We start from the raw sequence: 19,195 nt of genomic DNA on the forward strand, positions 1-19,195 counted from the left end.
GATATTTATTATGGAATGGAACTGAAGGTATGCTATAAGACAAAGAATTTTGCCACTTTAAGACTTGTGAGCCATGCCTGTGTTCATAGATGGATAAATGACTTTGATCACTATAAAATTTCTTTTGTGACATGGGTGAGGAGCCTTTATACAGATACATTTTGCTTGAGTTTGGTCTTTCTGCAGAAATATTGTAGACGACATGCTTCTGGCATAAGCTGGTGCATTTCCAGAGATTTCAGTGAAGCTTCATCACTTAACATTGGCAAAAAATTTGACTTTGTTTTGAAGAAAACAAAACAAAGCAAAACTTGTAAGAACCTGATGCAAAATTCCTTTAAGTTCTCAGAAAGTCTCAGTGACTTTCACAGGCACTTCATGAAACACTAAAATTATTCATAATATATGCTTTTGGGTAATTTTGTCTCTGTTGTTTCGGATTCTTTCCCCAGCCCTATTAAACTTTACTAAGCAACACTGGTATTGAAGTAATATTTCCCAAAATATGTGCTCTAGCTGAGAAAATGTCAGCATACTGTTAAACAAACAAAGAAAAAAAAAAACCAAACAAAAAAGAAAAAGAACATTTATTTGTTTTTCCTGAAAAAGTGGGATGAGGTGAAAAGCCCCATTGTCAGATATCTCAGATATCTATCAGAGCAGGCAGCTAGTATACTATGAAGTATACTGAAGCAGCAGTATACTAGTCACATTTGGAGCATAATTCAATAAATACATACTACATATTCATATTCTACAACTAGTAATTATAAACAGATGCAATCAACAGGTCTTTTTCAACATTTTTGCAAATCTCATCGAACTGTTAAGAAACCTCAAAAAGGAGATAATTCAAAAGTACACCTACACCACACACTCTGTGCTCAAATGTGCGTGCTTTTAGCACACCTCACCTCCCACATCCAAATAAATAGATAAACAAATAGAGAAACAGAAATGTGTGGGCAGAAAGGATTTATATAAGGAGAGAATTAAAAATTCAGCATGATTTCAATCACAGAAAAGTGCCCCAGGTGTCAAGTTTTAAAACAGACAGGCTAGATTCTCAGTCCGTGTCACTTCCCATTGTGCTGTATAAACTGCTGCACAGTGGTTTCCTTTGGGGAGGGTGTAGTTACTCTGTGATGCAAAGGTGGCTTTTCAGAAGCAGTCCCTGTGGCTCAGCTGCTCAGTAGTCAAAACACCAAGGGGAAGAAAGTGTTGAGGAAGAAGATACATGTAAAAAGAGGTTTCCTTCTTCTTCTTCTTGAGTGTACAGATGTCATTCATAAAAGCCACACTTACTTGATGTGTGGGAGTAGCAATGCCTATTCAAACCTAATTATTATTTTCATACATTTTGTAACACAACTAACACTTGCAGTTCCACCCGCAGTCTTCTTTCTATACCCTTGAACAGCATCAAACAAGAAATTGTGATCACAAGACATGTTGTTTGTTTTTCCAAGTGGTGTAGCAGTTTATGTCACAAGAGGCATAATCTAAAACATGGGGAAAGATCTGGAATGTACAGCAAGTATTTCTGTGAATAAGCTCAAAGCATTACAGGGGTTGACTTTTTATACTTCAAACAGAGGACATGGCATGAAAATGCCCCTCACAATATTGATGTAGTTATCACTTAATGTTCCAACCACAAAGCAATCATGTACCCTGTAATGCCATTATATTTTCCTGCCTTAAGAACAGGATGTCATAGCATGGTCTGTCAGCACTGTGAGATCTCCCACAGAGAGTGAGAAATCTCAGATCCCTCATTATGAGAAGGTGAAAGATAAAACAAATCCTGGTGACCGTGAGCAGATCAGGAGGGAATGATCTGGAGGGATTCAGGTTTTGTTACAGTTTTCCTTCCCATAGTTCGGAAAGTTTGTAACTTCCTTATTGCTTTCTTGGTTCCAATAAGAGCAGGAAGATTTCCTCCCCTCTACAACTTCATTTGCTGCAGATTTGATAAAAAGTTGTAGCTAAGAAAAGAGGGGTCTATGGAACATGGATGGATAAGGCATTAGTAGAGGCATCAGAAACTCTAACATTGATTTATGGGATAAGTGACTTGGGGCTATATCCAGTAAACAACTTGAGAATTGTTCACAATCTTTATATTACATCCCCAAACTATTCCAGCTGAATACTATAATCACCAGGCCATGTTTTCTAGTGCTGCTGTTTCTGGCTTAATTAATCTTGAATTCCTCTCTGCACAGGACACAACTTTAAGAGGACGGTTGGAGGGTAGTACTCATTTTGTGACAGTCTTTCCTCTGAAATCTCCTCTTTCAGACCCTTTCTCAGTCCCTAGGAGACAGCTGTTCTGGGAGAACTCATTGACCTAAAGCCCTGAGAGTAGTGGCTAGGGGAGACCACACCAGTACAAAGTGGTTGTTAGTGGACATCTAATTTCTGCATCTGACCATGTTCAGTTTCAAGTGGGAGTTGTTCCTAGGGCAGGGGCTGTAAATCTTTCATGGTATCGTATAGGACTGTATTTTTAAATTTTTTTCCCAAATTAGATGTAAGGATGATGTTAGAAACTTAGGGGGAGCTGGGACATACTGTATCTCGATGAGATATGCTACTACCAATCAAGTGATGAGCAGTATCATCACCATCTCTGCAAGGCAGAGGCTATCTTGTTGCCAGCTTTCACCGAGTTCAGGATTTTGCTCAATTCTTTGTTTGTAATCATGTGTGTAAGCTGTTCACCTTCAACTAGGATCAACAAATCCATTCCTCTTAAAAAAAAAGATGAGTCTGCACCGTATGCTATGAAATTTAATTTTTAGGTACTCAAGGAAATTTTGAGTTAAAGTTGTATTACCTCTGGGAAGGATGGTCCTGAAAGACAGGAAGAGGGGGCATGAATATACTTTGGTACCTATATTTTCATTCGGCCTCATTTTATAATCTTCAATAATTTGATATAGTTTTTCTCCATGTGTTGAATGCTCATTTACCTTTGGAATTTTTTATCAATGGGTAGAACGTGTTTATTAAGCACAAAGTATCACTTTATTTAGTTGGTGATTGAGCAGAGGGCCTTGTATAGGTTTATAGCAAAGAATAAACCAAGACAAAAAGAAAAACAATCACTCAGTTGAATTACAAATAAAAAAAGGCATGGCTTTGCTGCTGATTTACTCTAGCTGTATGAAATGCACATAATTTTCATTATCTCTGGTAACAAAGGAAGGACAATTGCTTGCTTCACATCTTTAAAATATACCAGTTGCAGAGTTTCCTGTAGCCTTCTTCACCCCGACCATCCTGAAGTGCTTCCCGTACTGAGACTCTATAGGCCAATCATTTTCCTGAGAGGAAATTTCCCATAGGACAGAAGGTAGCAATTGCTCATTGTAAGCAAGACCATTCTGGAGTGTCTGAGGCAGATGGGATAGTCCTGAATCTGAGTTACCCAAAGGTGAAACTTCGCCCATTTTAAAAAAGGAAGACTTAGGGAGTTCTTTGGTCTTCTCTAAAGAGACCGTTGTGGGTTTGATACTGATTTATTTCTGGGTGATACTCACCAGACCAGCTGGAAGAATGAGAGAGTCTCCAGGGTGTTTGTGGTAATGGCACATGGTCTGACTTCAAAATAGAGCACCAAATCAGCTATATAGCAAGCAAAATTCCCATTGGTTTGAATTGCTACAGGATAGGTCCCAAAGACATTTTATGTAACGTGTTTCTAAAATGAGCAGCAATCTTGTTCTCCTCATACCAGTTGTGTGGCCACTGAATCGTCAGCCTCTAATTTGCTGTAGCTCATCTTTTCTCATCAGATCTGCACATTCATCCAGCACACCGAAGAATTCTTATTTCATTTTGTTTCCTAAATACAGACAATCATAAGTGCGTAGATTCAGGTATACTCTTTTAAGGAACCCCCTACCTATGCTGCTTCTTTGTTCAACTAGACTCAAGGGTCAGTAGTTTTCCATACCACCATTTCTTTCTCATCTCTTGTTCTGCTTCTTTGAGCCTGGACCAATTTTTCATTAAGGGGAGCTCAGCAGTAGAAAGAATACATGTGGCAGCAAAAGCAGAGTGGCTTTTTTCATTTCCTACTGCCATATGATTTTTTATTTTGAAATCTAAGCACAACATGTGGCATGCTGTTCTTCAACTCAATGAATTGGTAACTTGCTTCTCTGTATGTTGTCACTAGCAATCATGAACTAGGGAAAGGCAATCTCTCCCAGAACTGCTCCTTCCTAGGCAAGTGTAATAGAACCCTTGCCATCTAGATGAAAGATTATTCATACCTTTCTACTCAGTCAGTCTCATATGGTGATTCCCTTTGGAGGAGGCAAAAAACCCATTAAAATTTGCACCATCAGGATCCTGTCTAAACACTGCAGTTTATTTCATGCCTGTAAGCGGGAACTGCGTTAATCAAAATACTTGCCGTAGAATTTCTATCACTTTACTGGCTAATCTGTGTTGGTCCCTGAAATGTTCACATGTGTAGGTTAAATGAAAGATAGAGCAACAGGGCTTAATTTGTCTTTGCAGACACTGATTTTTCCCTGTGTGAGGATGGTGAATGCTACATTCTTAATTGGGGACATTTCTTTCAAGTGATCAAGTGCCTTACTTACAGTCAGAGGGAATGGAGTTTGAAGAGGCTCTACAGGTATGGCCCGATGATCAGAAGCAATCGTATTCATGGCAATGCTGCCCATCTGCCGAGGGTGGTGATTTTCAGCTAATGAGTGGTTATGTTTTAAGATGCACTAACTTGGTCTCTTGTGATCATCTGTCCACATCCTTACTCTTGTTGGAGGTACAGTGTTGAAGGCTTAATTAAGCCCTAAGTCTCTCAAATATTAGGGAAGGAATTCTGTTTCCTTCTATGGTCTTTCTGCCTCACAGCCCAGAATGCTGTAGGCAGCGAACAAGGTCCCCTTAGTGCAGTGCAAGTATGACACTGGATTATGGTAAGTGGTCACATTCAAATTCTGGCATCAGAGGGAAAGATGTTGAGAGGTGATCTACAATAGGATGAAGCATAGAATTAATAATGCCAAGCTGTACCAGGCTAGGAGGCAGCCCACAGGCAGAGCCTGAAAACCTTAACGGGAAGAATAGTGATTTCACAGCACCTCTCATGTACTTTGCTTAGGCCTCCTGGAGAATCCCCTCCCAGAAGTAGATGCTGCCATGGGAACAGAAAGAAAGAGCCTTTAATATTCTGTGCATTAAGTAGACTCGCTATCAATATGCTTTTAGGATGGTAGCATTTCTGAGTTTAATGACTAAAGATGCAAAGGTATGGTTTGGTTTTGTACTTCCCAATGAAAATTAGACCCTCCAGAGATTATGGATAAATGACAAGGTATCCCAAAACGTAATTTGAGCAAGTTTCAGGCCACTGACCAGAAGAAAATTCAACTATTGAGCACAAAGACATGTTTACAGCCATGAACGTTATCTGACAGGGTAACTAGATCATGTCAGATTTTGCTTACAGGCAACTGAAAGTAAATAAACCTGAAAAATTACTTTACAGTGTATGACTGTAGGTGGTGAAAAATACCACTCATGAAGAATTATGATCCAGGCCAGAATTACCTTTATGTCCCTAATCTGCTCTCAAGGCTTCCTTTTTGTCTTTAAAATAATAAAAAAAAAGCTACAACCTTAATATTTCTTACATGTCAGCTCAGACCCCCTTGGGTTAATACATTCCGCAGTCTCGTTGTTTACTTCTCATTAAGCTAAATGTTTTATGCAAATCATCTGACATAAAGCCAGACGACCAATCTAGAAAGGCTGTAATTCCATCTGATGAGTTCATTCAACTGAAATCTGTACTTAATTTCCATAATTATACTACCCTATTCTCATAATGTGAACTGATTGCTGCAAAAACACAAAATAACTAAAATGCATTCAGATTTAAAATATGAAAATGATATGTCCCTTTGGGCACAAGAGTTATGTTTTACAAACAGTTTCTGTATTTTCTTTTTTTTTTCTCCTGCAAAATATCTCTTTATTTAAGGCTGTGCCAGCCTAATTTAAAGACTATTAAAATGATAAGAGCTATTTCTAATGCAGTTTTGTCTTGATAGTAAAAAAAAAATATGGGAGAAGAAAGGAGAAGGGGAAAAGAAAAGAAAATTGAGAAAAAAAATGCCACCAGGGCATTAACAATTATATTAATGTATTATGCTCAGAAGCCTGAAGATTGCTATCTTCCTTGTCATGGAGCTTAAACTTAGAATGAACTGGCTGTGCTGTTGCTGACAAGTCTAAGCATCTTCTTAATTATAGAATCAGCCAAATTAAGTTACTACCGCACCAATCAGGCTGTAAAAGAGCTAGTGTGGCTGCTTTTCACATGGCTTGAAGGAGCTGACAAGGGTGTGAACTCTCTTTTGGGAAACTCATGGCTTTCAAAACTCATGCCCAAACATCTTGCTTGGCTGCCCAGAACCAGCTAGCTTTGTGCTGCTAGTTTTGAATCAGATTTATTGTGGTATTTGAAGGAATCTAGTATAACAAGCAGTGGTATCTATTCAGCATGCTTCATTGAGCAGGTTCCTAAAGGATTCCAAAGTTTGAGCTTAGCATCTCTCCTAAAAACTAAGTCACTGAGTAACCAGAAGGCCGGGCTATTTATCTTTTTTTTTCTGTCTGGTTCTATTACCATAGTCGTATTACTGAAAACATGTTACAAAAAATTGTACTTAAAAAAGTGGACCAATACTCAGAAATCCTGATTCAAAGGGCAGGATGCCAAAGACATTTAAAGAGGCTGAATGGTATTAACCAGATGGTGTTACTCCTGTTCATGCACAGCCTTCACCATCAGTGATCCAGGAGCAGCCTGCAGGATGAAACTTGTGGCTGTTACCCAGAGTAAGAGCAAACTAATCACTGCATCTCATACGTGCTGTGTAGGAAGGTACTCTGTTATTCAGAAATGTATGCTTCTGTTCAATACAAAGAATCTTATTATCTTTCTCCTGCATTTTTTCCTTGGATTACTCAGAAATGTAGTGGCTATTTTTGGTATCAGTCACTGACTCCCTCAGGTTCTGCCAGTCTGCTTGGGGTCCTTGAGTATATCATGATTTGTGACTGCCCATTTGTCTGTCATCTAGAATCTGTGTTACCAAGGAATTCTTTTTTTATGTAGGTATTTTGTAATGTATTTTTTTTTCCTTCTCATTAGGAAGCAATGCTATGGCAATTCAGCTCTACTAATGATAATTGTAATACTGTGCTTTGAAACCCAGCCTCCTTCTCTGTGGGGGGAAAGTGGAAATTGCAGCAGTTTTATTTCTATTATATTTTTAATCACTCTTGTCTCATATATTTCTTCTTCATCTAAACTTCTTTTGTGTGTGGTAGCTGGTTTTAGGATTTGCTTGAACTCTGTGTGCTCTTAATTTGCAAGGAGTTGAAAAATGTAGTTCAGGTTTTTGAAATCTTCCAGAGGCTTGAGCGTGTAGTAGACAGTTACATATGATGGATGGTGAAACCAGTTCAATATGCCACACCGCTGTGAGTCTGTGCAATAATATTGCTGCAGGAATTCTATAGAATGCAGATAATTCTGCTGTTACCATGATGACCTTTCTGAGGAAAAAAGGGAGCTGAATCACATTATAGCTTTATAATAAAAATAAGAAGTAATCCTGTTAAATTCAAGCTCATCCAGCTAAATCACTTTAGCTTTCTCATATCCCTAGTTTAAATATCCTCAGCTGCCTTTCTTGAAATGAGAAACACTTGCAGATAAACAGCATCAGCCACTGCTATGTGGGGAGATGGATGGCAGCCCATCTGTCATCCTCGCCCAATAACATTGAAATATGCAGACTTATATCCTTTGGTCAGGGAGAAGTTCATAGGGCACATGCATGTGGGAAGTGATTAAAGAACTGGGGTGAACATGGTACTTCTCTGAAGTTGCCTGATCCTCCATTTAATGATTTGTTCAAAGAAGATACATGTAGTTCAACAGAGCTCCTTGCTAGGACACTTGCTGTTTATGCTTCAGAAGAAAGAGTGTCACTTACTTAATTGTCAGCATCACTTCCTGGAGCAACTGGTTATTCTGGAAGAATGAACTCTCGCTTATTCAATTAGTTTAATGGACTGGAAGTGTCTAAACCCAAATGCTCACTCCAGCTAACTGAAAATATTTCTGTACTGAATACAAAGGTTGTTCATAGCCTTACGGATTATTAAGTTTATACTTTTTAATCAGAACTCAGAAGAAAATATTGTTCCATAAGCCAAGTCCTATGAATTTTACAGTTGAGAGAAGTCCCTTTAAGAAACTAAATTGTATTTTACTCATATGTGGGAAAGTCTAATGAAGCCAATTTGAAAAGGATGTCATTTGTTCTGAAAAGTGTCGGCCATTGTAGATTTCTTCATCTATTGGAAAGAATGACCTAATTTTACACAGGATGAGCCTAGTTCTGGATCTAGCAGTTTGGATATGCATGCACTCAATGAATCTACCTTTACTGGGCTCATTTGCATGAAGCAATTTGGATGCAGTTTGGTCATAAAAAAGACTCTTGTCTGTATTTCACTGGAATTTTCTAAGTGGTAAAGCACAGTAATTACTTAATGAGGAATATAAGAACCTTTTTTCAACGTCTATGGCTCCCTGGAATTTACCTTAAATTGATCTCAGTATGTTACTGCAACAGTGTTCCCCAAATACATATTTTGCTTGTTTCCCTCCTCTCTTCCTATTCCTGCCACTCAAAATTACATTAAATCAAGTGGATCCGCTTTATAGTACATAAAATTTGCATGGGTTGCAGCAATGACTGGCATTCCAGTTGAGCAGGCTTAAAAATTAGTAGTATTTGTATTGCGGGTGTAAGTACTACAACTTTAATTTACTACACAAGTATCCCCACTTTTATTTTTATCTTGAATTCTCTATAATGAGATACCTGTGTGCATCAGAGAACTTGTTGGTTTGTGCATCTGAGGAATGGAGTAAACTAACCTGCTGTGAGCACTCTATTGCTGTTCTTCCAATATCTTGTAGCTTGTTTAGTTACCTTCACTATCTGTATACTGTTCTGCAGGCTGTGGTACAGGCACGCCCCAGATTGTTTTGCTAGCACAACTCAGTATATTGATTCAAAATCTAGCAGATAAAAGTATTGTAGCTGCAGATGGCTGTTGCTGGAATTCTTTTCCTTGTTCAGCCAATTTACAAACTGCCCAGTTAAAGTAATACCCAACAATTAATAACAGAAAGTGTGGTTCTTAAGGCTTAGCTGCAACTCTTCTAAATATCAGACTGTGGGAGCAGAGGGAGTTGAATAGTCATCAAGAAAATGACTCAGGATTTTCAGCATGACTGTTCACTGCCTGCAAGACAGCAGTCCCCTAAGCAGAGCTTTCCCACTGAGGATACTTTGAGTTATTCTCCACCCAGTGTTAACCTATGATGACAAAAGACCCAAACTCAATTGGCTTGTGGAGACATGCAAGCAAGCAAGTTACTTCATTTTCTTGGCCCCAAATCAGCAAAGCAGTTAAGCATGTACTTCTGCCTCATTAGAGTCCAATGGTGCTTTAAACCCATACCTTAAAAAGTAGTTTTAATGTTTGCACTAGGTGGAATGAAAGTAGGTAGGATGAAATAAGCAACTGAAAAGAGACTTGAGGGATAGCAGGGGAACACTACATATATAGGAAACATTTAATATGAAAATAAATATTTATGAACATGTGCAAATATTATTGCATTGTACATGAAGCACCTCTGGTAATAGCTTAATCTTTTTCTAGGCTAAAGGGAAATTCAGTAGTAGAATCTTCCCTTTGCTAGAAGATCTTTCCGTAAGAAGCAGACAAGGGTGCAGAAGAAGGGGCAAAAGTAGAACTGCTCTGGTGAAATAAAAGGAAGTAAACTGAGGAGTGCAGATGGAAATCCGCTTTGCAGACTCACACTGATTTTATAGACCCCCAAATTAATTGAAGGGATTCAGGTAAGCTTAAACTATTGGAAGGCTCTACTCACTCTTGGTCTAAAAGTTTTCATTGAAAATATACTCTCTGAATACTGGGTGAGTAATTGCAATTCCTGTACTGTCTACTAATTGAATGGCTAATCAAAATATATTACTGCAGCTTCTCATAACAAAAAAATACCGAGTGTAATTCAACTCAAATTATCCACCATGTCCATAGATTCAGCCCTCCTAATCTTCAGAGAAACAGTTGTGCAGAGCAAATATTGACACATCATGTATATGTTACTATGTCCATTGCTGGTTTTTGTACTGCATTTAAAATATAAACCTGATTTTAATTTTTCTCTAAACCTCGTATGATAATCCATACATGTTTACTTTACAAAGAAGCTGCCTAATTAGTAGACTTCTAATTAAGTTCATATACAAAATGGTTATATTAGGTCAACATTTCAAGCAATAGGCTCTTTGGAGCTCCCAGAATTGCTTGTGGCCCTGAGTGGCATCCCCATTTGCGTGAAGCAAACTGTTTTAAAGTACTGATTAAACTCATGTGCTTTTGCCTAATAGATTTAATAACTAACAGCAGTGCTGTTAACAAGTTTAGCCTGAAGAAGCATGATCAGGTTAAGCTGCCCAAGATTGTTGGGATGGTTATGAGACATCAAGATTGTCATTAGGGTCTTGATCTGGCTGTAAATTAACTGACAAACTAACCCCATGCACATGATTTTGCAAGCTTATGTAGGTGAAGTCAGACATCTGCCCACAAGTCACAATCATGGAACCGTTACTAGCTCAAGAATGAAATTAGAATTAGTAATTATCTTATTTTTATACTGCCAGTATAGCACAAAGACTGGTACCCTGAGTGGTACGTTTGCTTAGTAGAGCATAGCACCAAGTGGGTATGGTAGATTAGGTCTTGAAAAAGCACCGTTAACACATCCTTGTGGTGTAGTCCCTGTGTTAATACCTAATTTTTCCTATTCATCCTGCTTGAGTAAAATACCCTGCTAGCAGTTTCCTAGTGTTGGAACTTAGTCTCCGCTGCTTCCACTGTATATTGGTCTGCATTGTGCAGAGTAAAGAAATAAACCCATTATCTACTTAGTCTCAGTGTCGATAGTACGGCAAATACATAGTGAAAGATTAATTTTATTGTTAATCTTTCATATGTAATCAATTTATCTTCCAAGCATATGTCCGTTTTCTCCTTGAGTCCCTGTAAATTTCTGGCATCTGTAGCATCCTTTTGCAAAGTTTCCCAGGTCTGCTACCGGTAGTGGTAGGAATTACCTCTCGGCAGTTTTAAATATAAACCCTCCGCCCCTTCACTTGATGCCCCTGCTCTTGCATGAACGAGATAGTGAACAGTTAGTAAAAAGTTACTCCCTCTCCATCCTTTCAGAATTTTGTACACTTCTATCATATCCCACCAAATGATTCTTTTCCTAGGTTGAATAGTCCCAATTTACTCTATTATTGCTTTTATAGAGAGTTATTGCACAGCCTAGTTTCCACTTTCTGATTTTTTTTTCTGCTTCTGATATATTCTTTTTGAGATGAGAGAACCAGCCCTACACACAGTATTCAAGGTCTGTTAATAATGCCTCTTTATATGGTGTATGTGATTGTGTCTTCCCTTTTCTCCAGGCCTGAGATGTTCAGGTTCTTAGATGTCCCTTTCAAGGGCTTTTAGACTGGCTTTGTTAGAGTTTGGCTTTATTAAGTAATCTCTTTTGCTCCCTCCTTTTTTAATTTGACTTTTAGAGGCATCTCAAGAATATACCAGAAATATGGTTATGTCTCCTTAAACAATTTGCCTGTATGCTTTTTGTGTTGGGTACTCTTTTAACAAATAACTGTATCAACAGGAACCATAAAATAATTACTTGTCCACTCTTCAGAGAGGTCAGCAATACCCTTCTTTGTGAATTGCTGAGGAACACAGTTACCTGGAACACAGCTGTGTCTCTAGGGCTTTTCCTATGACTTTTATTCATTAAAAGGCAAAAAAAGAATGAAAATATGGAATTTGAAAGTTATTTTGTTATCATCCCGAATCTTGGCTCTCCTTCTGCTAGTCAGTCCTCGTCACGGACGCAATCCCATGCCACCTAAATTCCAGCTCATCTAAATCTGCAGCCCCATCAGTGGCAGATGCATCATGGGAACGTCTGCCTTCATTTTAAATGGTATTTGGCTGCCAGTAGGGCCAACAGTTGTGCCCCAAAAGATAAACCAAATGTATACAAACATGTATTACCCACTTTTCAGGACTGCCTTCCAGATTACCTTTGTTATGGTTCTCAGTGCTACTTCATTCACTTTTTGTGAAAGAATGTTCACCTGTGAGATTGTAATGAGCAGGATATTAGAAGCCAGAAATATTTAACTACGAATCTTTGGAGAGATGACAAGGTCTCTGCATAATCAGCATGACTTGAGCACTCAGCATCAGCAGGAGCTTATTTTCTAGTTCTAGTCCATTTATAATCCATACAATATTTCACTGTATTGTCACTAAAGACTTATGTTCACTTTTATATATATTTTATATGGACTTCACATTATGGCTTCTCAGATGAGTGTCTTAATATGAGATCATGCATACATTACCCACATACAAATAAATTATACATGTTCTATTAATTCTCCTTTTTCTTTATCACCTGTCATGTATGAACTGAGATACCAAAAATATATATTAAATGGCTTACAGTGCTGCTTAGGATATTCTCACTTTTCTAACACATTACTTATTTCTATTTATTGGACTAGAATGAAGATTAAAATTGGAAAAGATTTTTTCATATTTTTTCTACTTGGGAAGAGAAATCAAACAGAATGAACTGATTACTGCATCAATGGATATGTAGATTTAGTGTTAGCTTGTAGGAGAGAGACAGGGGTTGAAATGAAAAATGATTTTGGTTGGTAGCTTACGTTTATGATGGATTATAAAATACAATGATTTACTATTTATTGCAGGGGGAAGAACTGTGGCATTCTTAAGCTTTGATTCAGGGAGGGAATGAAATATTCACACAATTTTTAGCACACAAGTGGCCCATGTTATTCTAATAAAAGTTCTCATAGGCTGTAAGTCAGCCTTAGTTGTAGGTAAGCCTTTGTAGTAACCATGGTATCATTGACTTTTTAATAGGAGCCACTGAAATAAGGACAATCAGGAATTAAAGGTGTTAAAGTGAATCATCTCTTGAATGACTGGGTAATTAAGCCCCCCATTTCTGAACATAACCTTCTAGAGGACTTTGAAACATTAGAAGGTCTTGCTGCAAAAAGATGAATAGCAGAAAGAGTTTGGAGTTGTGATGAGCAGCCTGTAGCAGTTATCCCTGTAAGCACAAGTGAGAATCTTGTTTTTCCAGTGCTTTGGTAAAGAAAGAGACGTGGTAGGTATCCATAGATTCCAGGCCAGCATTTCCTCCCAGAGCAATGCTCTTGTACCAGTAATTGTAACCATCTATGAGATGTGACAAGCACAGAATGACTGTCTCTTCCCAATAAATGCATTTCAAGATGTTAATTAGAATTCATTTAGACTGCAAAATATATATCCTCTCAGTGTGCATTCTGGGGTTTGGGTCAAGAACATCGAGGAAAATGGCATGATTTTGATGCCTGACTATTCTGCGTACTGGAGGCAAGACTGGTAGAATACTTTTCATTTTCCACTCCCACCATCCCTCTTGAATATTTATTTAAGTTCTGAAAAGAACTTTCATAAAAATTGAGTTCAGTCCTTTTTCAGACTTCATTTCTTGTGAATCTTCCACCAAGCAATTTTAATCAAAATAGCCAAGCTAAGAGTAATCTTAACAGAAGGCACATTTGTAACTGTCAGTGTTCATTCCAGAAACCTTGATCTAAATGTTAAATTTTGGGAAACACAAATATACAACAAATTCTATGTATGCAGCTGAAACAATTTATATTCTTAGTATTTTTAAATGAGCACCCAGCCAACAACTATTCAAGTAGATTTATTGGCACTGAAATAATGTCAGAAACTTATGAGCTGTTCATGTACAATTCAAGCAGAAAGAAAGAGGTGAAATAACTTACAACTGTAGCTTGGATTTTCTGTACCAAGACATTCTCTCTTGCTCCCTCACTTTCCCTTTCTCTAGGTCCCTCCCCCTCCTCCTCCCCCCTGTTAGCAGCAAAAGGATGAATCCTTTCCGGAGAGATTTTCTCAGTGCTAGGGTGCTGAATATGTGTGATAATATGCTGAGACATTACTAATAAGAAACCAAGCTGACTCCTTAGATCTGATTCCTTAGGGTTGCAACCAATTTGAATCGTGTGTCTGGTGTAAAACAGCTCATTTTCACCCTCTCCCTCTAGAGATTAGTTAGGTTGTGATGGGAAGGGAAATCCAGCTGAGAAAGGGCTTCCTCCAGGGAGATACTTCGCTGAATGTTTGCCACTTCATTTTCAACACCAACTGTGGCTTAGAGAAATAGGACTGCTTTAGAGGAATAAGGTGTGGCCAGACCTCTCCTTCAGGCCAGTTGCCCAGATAGCCTCTAGGTAGGCTGCAGCCAGCATGGTGCTGGCAGGCTTAAAAACAGCCAAAGTTCAGGAAATTTCATGCACAATCTAAAGCCACCTCTACTCACCACCTTCTGTGCTGCAATGTGTTCTTAGCAACAGCTGAGGATCACCTTTTCTCAAAACTTGCTTTCAATAAGAGACATTTTGATTTAAATGGATTGTCCTCAATTCCCAAAGCAGTCCTTGAAACAAAGGCTTTCCTCATGCATTCAATCTTGGTTGGCAGCACCCACACAAGACCTAACAGCACTCATCTATTAATCTGCTCTGTGGCACGGCACTGTGGATCTAATCCAAATGCACTGCCACAACTATTTTTGGGAATAAGTTCATACAACAGTTACATAAATAGGAAAAAAATGCATTTCTAAGACAGGTTAAAATGCTGTAGATATAAAATGTGTTTCCATGTGTTTCCTTCCTGTAATGCCATTCAGTAAGAAAAGTCTTCCAACATGTTCCGTTTTACTAGATGCAGTACAATGCAGTCCTGTATACTGCAGTCCTCATGCACCTACATCCTTTTCCCTGACCTCATTATCTGGATGGCAGCACTCTAGAATTAAATTTTCAGCCTTATAGAAATAGACTGTATTTCTTACAGTGAGCATTCCTTTCCAGCAGAACTACTGAACACTTTTTTTTTTTTTTTCTTTTGTGCAGCAGTAGTTATGATCAGTCTATTCACATTTGTTCAACCAATGGCCATAATTTAAAAAGGCCCATCTCCTTGTCAGTAGGTAGTATTGCCCTTAAATACTCAAGTCTTTTAAAAGAGTAATGTATCAAAAAGGGCCATAACGCAAAATGTTATCAAATGGAACACGGAATCTAGTGGCTTTATTCCAAGCTGCAAGGTAAGGTCAGTCACAGATGAGTGGATTAGTCACACCAAGGTACAAGCAAACCTACATATTTTCTTAAATTTCTATAAAAAATCATGCATAAATCAATTTTTAAATACTTCACCTTTGCCCCAAAGGGTAAAGATAGGTGTCATTCAGCCCTGATCTCATTTTTGATGGTCTACTTCCCCTATTTGTCAGCACAAATAGAAAAGCAGATCAACTGTGAGTGCAGAAAAGCTCTTGTGTTGTCTCCCTTTTGAAGGAAGAAAACAAAAAAAAAAAGAATAGGATGGGACCTCTTGGTCCCCCATCATTGGGACTTGCTCTTGGACTCAAGTGTCTAAGAGCAAGATTTGAATAACCTTAGCAGGGAGAAGGATTCTTATCTCCCAAAACTTTAGCTGTGCCACTCAGCCAAAAAGATACCATTTGAGAGCAGTTAACTTTGAACACAGCAGAAAGAGTTGAAGCTAGTTTATTATAGCAGACAAGAAAATCTTTAATAGGAAAACAAGACTTTTCTGAGAGGAGAAGGTTGCAGAAGATCTTGTATAGGGTCTAAAGGTGATGGAAAAGATACAGCATTTGACGTTCATGTCAAAATAGGTGTTTTCTTTGGTTGAAGTTTATTCTTGGAACAATATGGCATGATGGCACTAAACCATCACACTTGTTACATACTCCACTTTCAAGTACAGGTATTGCAGATATTTTAAAAGTACATGGAAGTTAACATAGCCCTGGACACTGGCATACCACAAGAAGTCACACAGAAAAGAAAAGTTGCCTGCTTTTGACCCATTTGTGGAGCGTTTGCAGAGGATGCAGTATAGTATCAAGAACATGGGTACCAACCCCAGTCTAGGGTGACTGCTTTTCTTCCTCTTTTTAACTGATCTATGGAAGCAGAAGAGGCATCAAAAATAGTCAGGTACAACCCAAGAATTTTTGGCTGCTAGAGCAGTGTCCATTACTTAGAGGAAACTGTGTTTACAACCTTTGAAAAAAGATGGTAGGCTGGATGAAAGTACCTTGTAGGTTAGATCTGACCTATGACTGCACCTTGCCTATACTGATCTAAATTTTCCATCTCTGGTATGAAAGGTCATGGATTTCTCCCATGCTGATTTTGCTGAGGAGTGTTTTACTAAAGCAGCTTCTGTAAAGACACATCCAGACTGAATCTGAAAAAAAGTTATTTTAATTTTGGAGGCCTCTATTCCATTCTCTTATCTTCCTGTCTTTTACTCCACTGGATTAGAGAACTACAGGACATGGTATTTTTATCTTCTTCGTCCTCAAGACACCTTTTTTCTTTTTTATGATAAGCTAAACAGAGGGAGCTTTTAAGCACCTTATTGTAAAGCATCTATTTGAATGCAAGAATTTCTCTATCAGACTCTTGAGTGAGGAGATAAAAATCACATTTCTGTTTCTACTCACATTGCCTCTGTTTATACAAAGATTTCATGAGTTCTTTTTGGTACAGCATCATCCTGGAAACTCATCCATTCTACTCCATAGCCACTCCGAGCAGCAAATCTTTTCAGAGTAATTTCTTTCAGGCTATAAATCCTTTGGTAGGCATGGCCAGCATTCATTGTGTTTAGCTATGTCCAGTTGCATTTGGCTGTGTGTAAGTGTCCTTTGCTTGAATTCCCCCAATTTACCAAGCAGCTCTGTTCTGGTTTCTTACCAATTTTTCTCTCAAGCAATAGCTACAGCAGCCACCATTTTTTTCAGTAGTGATTTTATATTTAATTCTGGATCACTGATGAAAAGATCAAATTCTAGTAGGCAGTGATGCACTAAAATTCCATTTTTCCATGACAACTTTTGTTTGTAAAATCTGCCATATGGCTGGTTATTAATCCACTTAATGTTTATCTTAAGAAGGAACAATGCTACATTTAAACAGAATATTGTGCATTGCGCATTACATTTATGGGAATTTAAGTGTGTTACATCCATAAGCTGCTGTAATTTTACCAGGATATGAAATTATGTTAGTCTTAGCAAACTTTCTTCCACAGAACTATGGTGACTCACAGACCCTTTAAATTTTTTTATCAGAGGAGTTCCTTTTCAGATATTTGACGATAAGCTAACAAGCCTTTGCTGAGCTGTGTCACTTGGTCTTCCTGAATAGTGGCTCGACATTTGCACTCTTACACATTTCCAATTTTTTTCAGTGGTTTACTTGAGTAGTCTAGGTATCTCCTAAGCCCGTTCTCATCGAACTCTTGAAAGATACCTATTCTTTCTGATCTTTGATTTTCTGATAGACTCTATCGAACATGCTCTTGGAAAGTATTTAATAATCCTTCTGACTAGAAAGGATGTCCGTGTTTCTTTCACTACAGCATAAAAACTTAGAAAAATAGAATTTAGGTACAAATCAATCACTTGCTGTTGAACCCTCCTTGCATTTGTGGGTTTTGTTTTTCTTTTTCCTGACCAACTAAAATGCAAATACAAGAACTTGTTTTGATAAATGAACCTTTCTGTCTCTCAGGCTTTCTTCCTGCTTGTAAAATTCCACAATACTTGGTTTAGAAGGGCTTTTTGGGTTTGCTGATTTCAGTAAATTCAGTTTTAGTATGTATGTACTGTTTTAGCTGGAGTCAGCGGGGCACTGGGAATTTAAAAGAAAAGCCACAGGAACAAAAGAGTTTGGGAAGGAGAAAAAAAAAATCTCCTTTGAAAAGCAGAGAGTTCTTTTCCTGGTTTTCCCTGGATATATTTAGTAAGAGGAGAAAGACTCTTGCAGTGACACCTAATTGCTTTAGTTCCTGCATATTCCCTCTGCAAAACATTAAAAGTTGCAGATCTTTTTCTGGATTTGAGGACAGTTGTCAATCACTTTTCACTAGTGAAAAGACAAAGGGTCACAGCCCCAACCCCCCCGCCCGCAATGCAAACAAAAATATTGATATATTTTCTGTATTTCCTGGCACAGTATTTTTTCATATTTCTGGACATACACTCATTTCATACATCATATTACCTCCATAACATGTAGGACTTGCACCACTGGGTCAAAAAATGCCCCATATTGGATGTCACCCTTCAGGTGACAAGATGTAGCAAAAGGCAGGCTTGCTAGGTGCAATAGTCATCTCATTTGAGCAGATTGATAAGCAAATAGTCACAGTTCCCCTGATAACAGGGTGCATTTCTTCCTAAACTTGAATAGGATGTTATTAAAGTCTTTTTTACAACTCATTTTACATGACAATTTTTTCAAGCTTTAATATTGGTCTAGAATTGAAAGGAAAACAATGTTTACTTTCTAATTGCACTACTTATTTTTAGTTTGATCTCATTATTTAGCATTAAAATGAAATCTTTCTAAAGCAACTGCTCCATAAACCCAAGTGACAGCACTTAACACTGCTCCAGCACATATGTCTGTCACTCAAATAGACAGCTGTCTGAAAACACATATAAGCAACTTCATTCTTTCATCAGAAACCTTACTGTTCCCAAGTCAAAACAGAAACATGGGTAGAATATAATTGTTTTGAGAACTTGTTCCACAGTTTCTGTGCTGCGATACTGGCCTAATTTCACTGGGGAAGAATAGGAGCTTTATGGAGCTGGGAATACTAGTGTTCAAAAATCACTTATAATTTATGTGTGCCAAATGGTACTTCTGGCACCTTAATTATTTCTTATTTCTATCACTGGATTCATGACAGCAGACTGATTCATAGCTTTCACTTTTTCTCACTCTAAGATAATACAGGGAGAGGCAGAGCAGCTGCTGTTTTGCAG

At 38.1% G+C, this 19,195-nt stretch overlaps 1 long non-coding RNA gene across 1 annotated transcript in view; it reads left to right on the forward strand.

Annotated features, from left to right (window-relative positions):
* The window catches only part of LOC130159175 (uncharacterized), a 153,687-nt gene that overhangs the window by 37,505 nt on the left and 96,987 nt on the right, over positions 1-19,195 (forward strand). The gene's annotated exons all lie outside the window — the stretch shown is intronic.

Source organism: Falco biarmicus, chromosome 15 (genome assembly GCF_023638135.1).
Source record: "Falco biarmicus isolate bFalBia1 chromosome 15, bFalBia1.pri, whole genome shotgun sequence".
Lineage (NCBI taxonomy): Eukaryota > Metazoa > Chordata > Aves > Falconiformes > Falconidae > Falco > Falco biarmicus.